Source organism: Drosophila teissieri, chromosome 2R (assembly GCF_016746235.2).
Source record: "Drosophila teissieri strain GT53w chromosome 2R, Prin_Dtei_1.1, whole genome shotgun sequence".
NCBI classification, from domain to species: domain Eukaryota; kingdom Metazoa; phylum Arthropoda; class Insecta; order Diptera; family Drosophilidae; genus Drosophila; species Drosophila teissieri.
Window position 1 is genome coordinate 10,209,039 of NC_053030.1, and position 5,998 is coordinate 10,215,036.

Here is a 5,998-nt window from a genome sequence, read left to right on the forward strand (position 1 = left end):
TTTAAGTTAACATAAGAACGTTACAGGAAAACCCCTCTCCAGGCGGTTAGTTATATTTTTTTATTCAACGTTTATGAACTAATTTAGGTAAAATACGTTTACATTTAGTTTAATTTAGTTTCAACTGGGCTGATAGCTGTTCACTGTGCATTTAAAAATAGTGCAAAAATACATTTTACAAAAATTTGGTGCATACTTTGAGGCGGTGCTATATAATCACAACATTTACAATTTAAGTGCATTTGCTTGTCAGTGTGTGTGTGAGCGTGCGTGCAGGTGTGCAGGTGTGCATGTGCGCCTGTGTGAGTGAGTGCGTGGGATGGGGGGCATGGGGGCGTGGTCGTGGTTGGGGGCGAGTGTGCGGATAGTTTAGACCTAATGTAAACGTTAGAGTCGAACTCTTCGGCCTGCTTGAGTGTTTGGTGGAGATTCCGCTCAAAAGTGTCGATTGAGGACGGATTGCTTTTAAGCCTTGATTGTGTGCATGTATTAGGGAATGCATGTCCTTGTGGTGGAGCGGGCGTGGCCCTCGGAAGTCCCAACTCCCCGAAGCCTCCTCCACATACTCGTACATAACATCTCGATTTGCATTAAGGTACTTGTGACTACTTATGTTTATAGCTCGAAAATACTCTTTTGATTCCATTAAAAGTGGCCATTCCTGATGTCTGGGATTGGGACCTGTGCTCCCTGTGCGTCCAAAGCTAAACCAGGGTGAACTGATGTCTGAAATTCGGGATTTGGGTGCCGTGGAAGACTGATCTGCTGGCCCAACCAACTCGGGGATTGCTCCTCGATCCTATCCGATCCGATCCGATCCGAAGCAGCTGGATGGGATTGGTTTCCCCACTGCTCGGAGTATCTTTTGTGCTGATTCGTGCGATTTCTACAAACAGCGATGCACACAAAATATAATCACTAATTAATCAGGCTCTAATGCGAGTTTGGAGGTCAGGTGTCCTCGTTCCTCGTCCTCGCTTAATAATTTGTAGGTAAGTGCAATTGTGGTGCATTTCAATACATATACTCGTAATTTATGCTTTTCGTTTTGATTTGGTATAATTATTTATCACATAAAACGTGCAACAGTGCAAAATTGTTAATGCTAATTGTTTGTCATAATTTGTCCCGCTAATTGTTTCAATTGAACATAATTTATTAGGGCTGGCGAGTGTTCGTGTGGGTGTGAGGTTGTGTTGTTGTTTTATAATTTTGTAATTGTAATGAATTGCATGAATACTTAATGGGTTCAATTAAGGTTGAAATTATAATGTACGCTTGGCTGAAAGTAATTAAAAACATGTTAGCTGGGCCTTACGCAACGTGTTTAATAGTTGAAATGTTTAGGGAAAAAATGAAAAAAGCGGATCCCAAAGTCTGTGCTATAATATTCCTGAAATTACTGAATCCACTTAACAATAAAGTTTGGTTTTCTTGAAATTGCAAAACACTGTGAAGCTCTTCTCCGTTTTCCGGTCAAATTGTCCCAACCAACAATTTATTTTCAGCAATTTGCACGCAAGACCCTTCAACATTCTCAAATATCTGTGTTAGGAAATCAAGTTGTTAGAAAGTTCTCATGGTTTTCTTTTTGCTTTCAGTGGTCAGCGTTATGTGTTCACTTGAGAGTGGAATTAAAGTGGCGTTGAATTGCACCAGTGGCTCTGGTTGTTGGCTACATTGAGTTGCGGCTTTTTGTGGCAAGGTCATAAAAAGCTGACCCGAATCAATGACTAGTACAACACCTGATGCCCATTGAAGGTCACTTTAGGTCCAAGTCTGTTCTTTCCGGCTTAATAATGCTCGTGCTCGTTGTTCTGGGCTTGCATGCAGCCTCCAATGCCTCGATAAATTGTCTTTGGCCACACTCTTTGTACTCAAACTTTTCAAGCGCGGCTTCCAAATATAATCCTAGGCGTACTAACACGGATATACATCAAATACATATAGTTTACTCGTACTTGTTGAATAGTATTCTTGGGCGATGGATGACACTTTTGTGCTCAGCAAAAGCAGTTAAATTATATACTCGTTATTACCTCTTGCGGTTCTACACCTAACACAACTAACATTTATACTCGTACGTTTTTAGTTTTTACGTGGATATTAATCATTTAAATATATTTATTACTTTCCGTTCGCAGACCGCTAATCAGCTGAGTCAATTTCAATTTCAAAATCTCCCCTTCCTCAAAATCTCTCTTCAAACATTAAACATTTACTTTCATTAGAGTTGACGTTTGTGCTCCGACTTGTTTTCGTGTACTTTACGTGGGCAATAATTTAAGGGTAAAACTAGTTTCTAGACCTTGTTGAAAAGTTTGTCTGACCGCCAAGTGAAGAGCTCCATGTGGCCAAAGGACTACGGATGCTAAGGTCGCCCGTCGGGACTTACCAGGGATTACAAGGATTCACGGATCCTGGGATTATCTCAAAGTTTGCGGCTTCAGGTGTTCTTCAGCGGGAATGTAAAAGCCCTTGAAAATATGTTCTTAGTTTGCTCCACAACTGTGAGCAGAATTGCAAACTCAAAAGGCTAAATATAATAGTGCACAAATTGTGGTCGCAGATCCATGAGAAAGTTATAATTTGGAATTTGAATTACTGCGAGTGTAGGTGTAGTTGACTTACTTGTTGTTCTTGTGGTGAGTGTTGTCAGGTGTCGTTGTTTTTGTGAAGAGAAAGTATACATATGTATATGTATAGTAGTGGAGTATTCTGTAATCTTGTGAAAGAGTCGAAGTAAAATCAGAAAATGCATGTTTGGGTTTCGTTTTCAGTGTATATTAAGTTGTGTATTTGTTTTCATTTTTTCCTTGTTTTTTTGTGTAATTTCTTGTTTTTTCCGCTTTATCATATATTCGTATAATATATAATTAATTATTATAAGTAGTTAAGAAAACTTTCGTTAAATTAAAAGGGGAATTATGCTAAAACTAGACCTCCTACACAATCGAAATTAGTGTGAGAAAGACAGAGACAGAGAGACAGAGATTCGGTGAGATAAAAAAGAGGAAGGCAAAATTATTTACAGCAAATACTAATTAATTAATAAGACTCGGGTTAGACGAAATCAATAGAATGGATAGACCGTGTGTTCGTTCGATAATTTGTGCGAATGGCATGCGCCATTTGCTACTCATAGTAATTATATGCTCCATCTTTCTCTTTGATGTTTTTCACGATTTTTCTACGATTTCTCTCTCGTCTGCAAATATACAAATACAAATAAATACAAGTTTGGGGGCTGACTATATATCCTTAGGTGTACGTTTATACTTGTATGTCTGTGTGTGTGTGTATGTACCTATGGTTGCCTGTGTATATGTGTATGTATCTTTTAACATTCAACAATTGTTTTTATTCAGCTTCATATTCTGTATTTGCTCGCTAAGTTGACTTCTCCTACTTTATGGTACTCCAAAAATAATTGTTAAACTAAATACTCTACAATTATAAAACATCTAAAAAAGGAAATACAAAACGTTTCACTAATTTAGACGTAATATGTTTATTTACAAATTGTTTTTATACACAATACTGTTTGCTGTGAGTGCGTGCGAGACGCAAAGGCTTAATTACGAAATCAAAATGTTTAAATAGGCTGAAAGGAGGGAAATAAAACCGAAAATAATTGAATTATTATTAAACGATCTTCGTTAGTACTTCGTTCAATTGGAATTGGAAATTGGAATATAAAATCATTGGGGAAATTGCGCTTTCGCTTTTGTTATTTACAGTCGAACTTATGTACTTTCATTGGGGCTTGTCCTTATGGAAGTTGTCGTTTTTCGTTTAAAATTTCGTTCTTGTTTTGTTAGGATTATAGAAAAATAGGCCAAAAATATATGTATTTGTGTGTCTGTGTGTGTGTGTTTTCTATACCTTTACCGCAATTGTCGTTCGTTCAAAAAATGTGATTAAAACTTTAGTTCGTCTTTGATTTGTTTTCGGGTTTTTTTGTCCTCTGGTTTTTAGTTGTTTAGTGCGCATTTGTTCTTGTCGTTCTTCATTGGATTTGTGCATAATTTCAAGGATTACAATTAATTGCATATACATACATTATTCGTACTCGTACTCGTTATCATTTAGTCGTATCATTTAGTGGTAGTTATCATTTACTTAGAGTTATACACACGTTATACTGCGCATAGGATTTCCGTATGGTATAGAAATTGCTATTATTAATTTACTTTCATTTATATTTAAAGGTGGGTTATTTTGCAGTTATTTATGTAAACGTTTACTGAATCAATAATCAATTAAAAGAAAACACCTAGGTTGTCTCCTATTTATACTTTTACTTTCGGTTAATAACGAAGATCGTTGATATAGGAGGGCAGGAGATTGGGGTTCGATGTGAAATAAAAACTTACTCGTAAACGTATTCTCAATTAGATTTATATAATTTGTTTGCGATTTTTATACGTACTGTATATAAGATATGAAATTTTATTGCTCGCAATTTCATATGTTATTCCGTTGTAAATAATTCAACATTTTTAGGATTTCACACGAATCGATTTAGTAACATGCAAATACGTGCAAAAAATAAATGACACCAATTATCGATTGATTATGTCCACAAAGACAATCGCGATTAAAACGGTTGCTTGCTGTTTCAAATTTCAATATTTCAATATTTCAAGTGAATGAAGTGCGCAAATCAATGTGGAAATTCAGAGGAACACGCGGAAAATGCAGTATGTGAAAATCGCTCTAGAGGGTATTCATTAGTATTATTCATTATTATTGTTAATTCGCCATTGGTATTATCTTGCATTTATTTTGCCGATATCATTTGTTTGCGTACACAACCGTTTTAAAATTGTAATTTGTAAATTTCGGCTTAAAAATTTGCTTGATTGTATTTCATAATTGATTGATTGTGTTGGAAACTCGCCGCTTAACAGGCATAATAATAGCGAATAATTTTTAAAAAATGGACCAGAACATTATTGGTTGTGTTTTAAGTTTGAGTTCCAGCGTTTCCAATCGAGAGAACAGCGCGAATAAAAACTAATGCAAAAGTCGATTAGGAATAAACACTTGTGGCTTCGAAAAAAGGTCGAGAATGGATTAGTGTTAGTTAGCATTTGTACAAGCTTTTCGTTTCGTTTCGCTTATAAGCTTATAAGCTTATCGTTTTATATATATTTATAAGTCCATTGTTATTTAAACATAGTTCAATTATGTAAATAAATTTACTTAACTACAGATAGCTGCCATTTCCGTGAGAACTGTTGTCACTCATGAACGAACTTAAAAAAATCTAGTGTGGAGGGGGAGAGATCCTTACGGGCAAACGAAAAGGATAATTGAAAGTATTATTTACAAACATGAAGGACACAAAAGAATCGGTGCAAATCATCTATAATGGCGAACGTATTCGTAACAACGAGAGAACTGTAAACCAAAAGTATCTGAGTACTATAGAAACTTAAGTGGGTTTTCAATGAAGTCAAGTCTTTTTCTTTATGTAAATGTTTGCTTCATTCTCATAAGTTGTAAATGTTTGTTTTTGTCGCTAATCTTGCTGTTATTGCATTGTATATAAGTATATTATATTGCACTCGTTAGCTTGTTCAGTTATCAGCAATAAAACCTAATGCAATATTTTCTTCAATTGTATAATTGTTTGTTATTGGTATATGTATACTATTAATATATATTTAATGTCGGTTTTTTTCTGTGTATATGTATATATAATTCATTCGTCTTCTGCTTGCTGCCTCATCATTATTTTTATCGCTTTTTTTGCTTGCTTCGTTTTGATTTCATTTCATTGGTTTATTTAACATTAACATTATTTAACTTTAATACACGTATAATTAAATAATGTACACGAAATATATTTCATATAGTAAGATATATTTATAATATATTTATTTAATATATACTAAAAATAGTTAGGCCCAATTTTGTTTTTCCTCATTATGTTTTCTGTTCCTGCGAAACAAGTTTAAAAATGAAAAAAAAACATCGTTTTTTTGTCCTT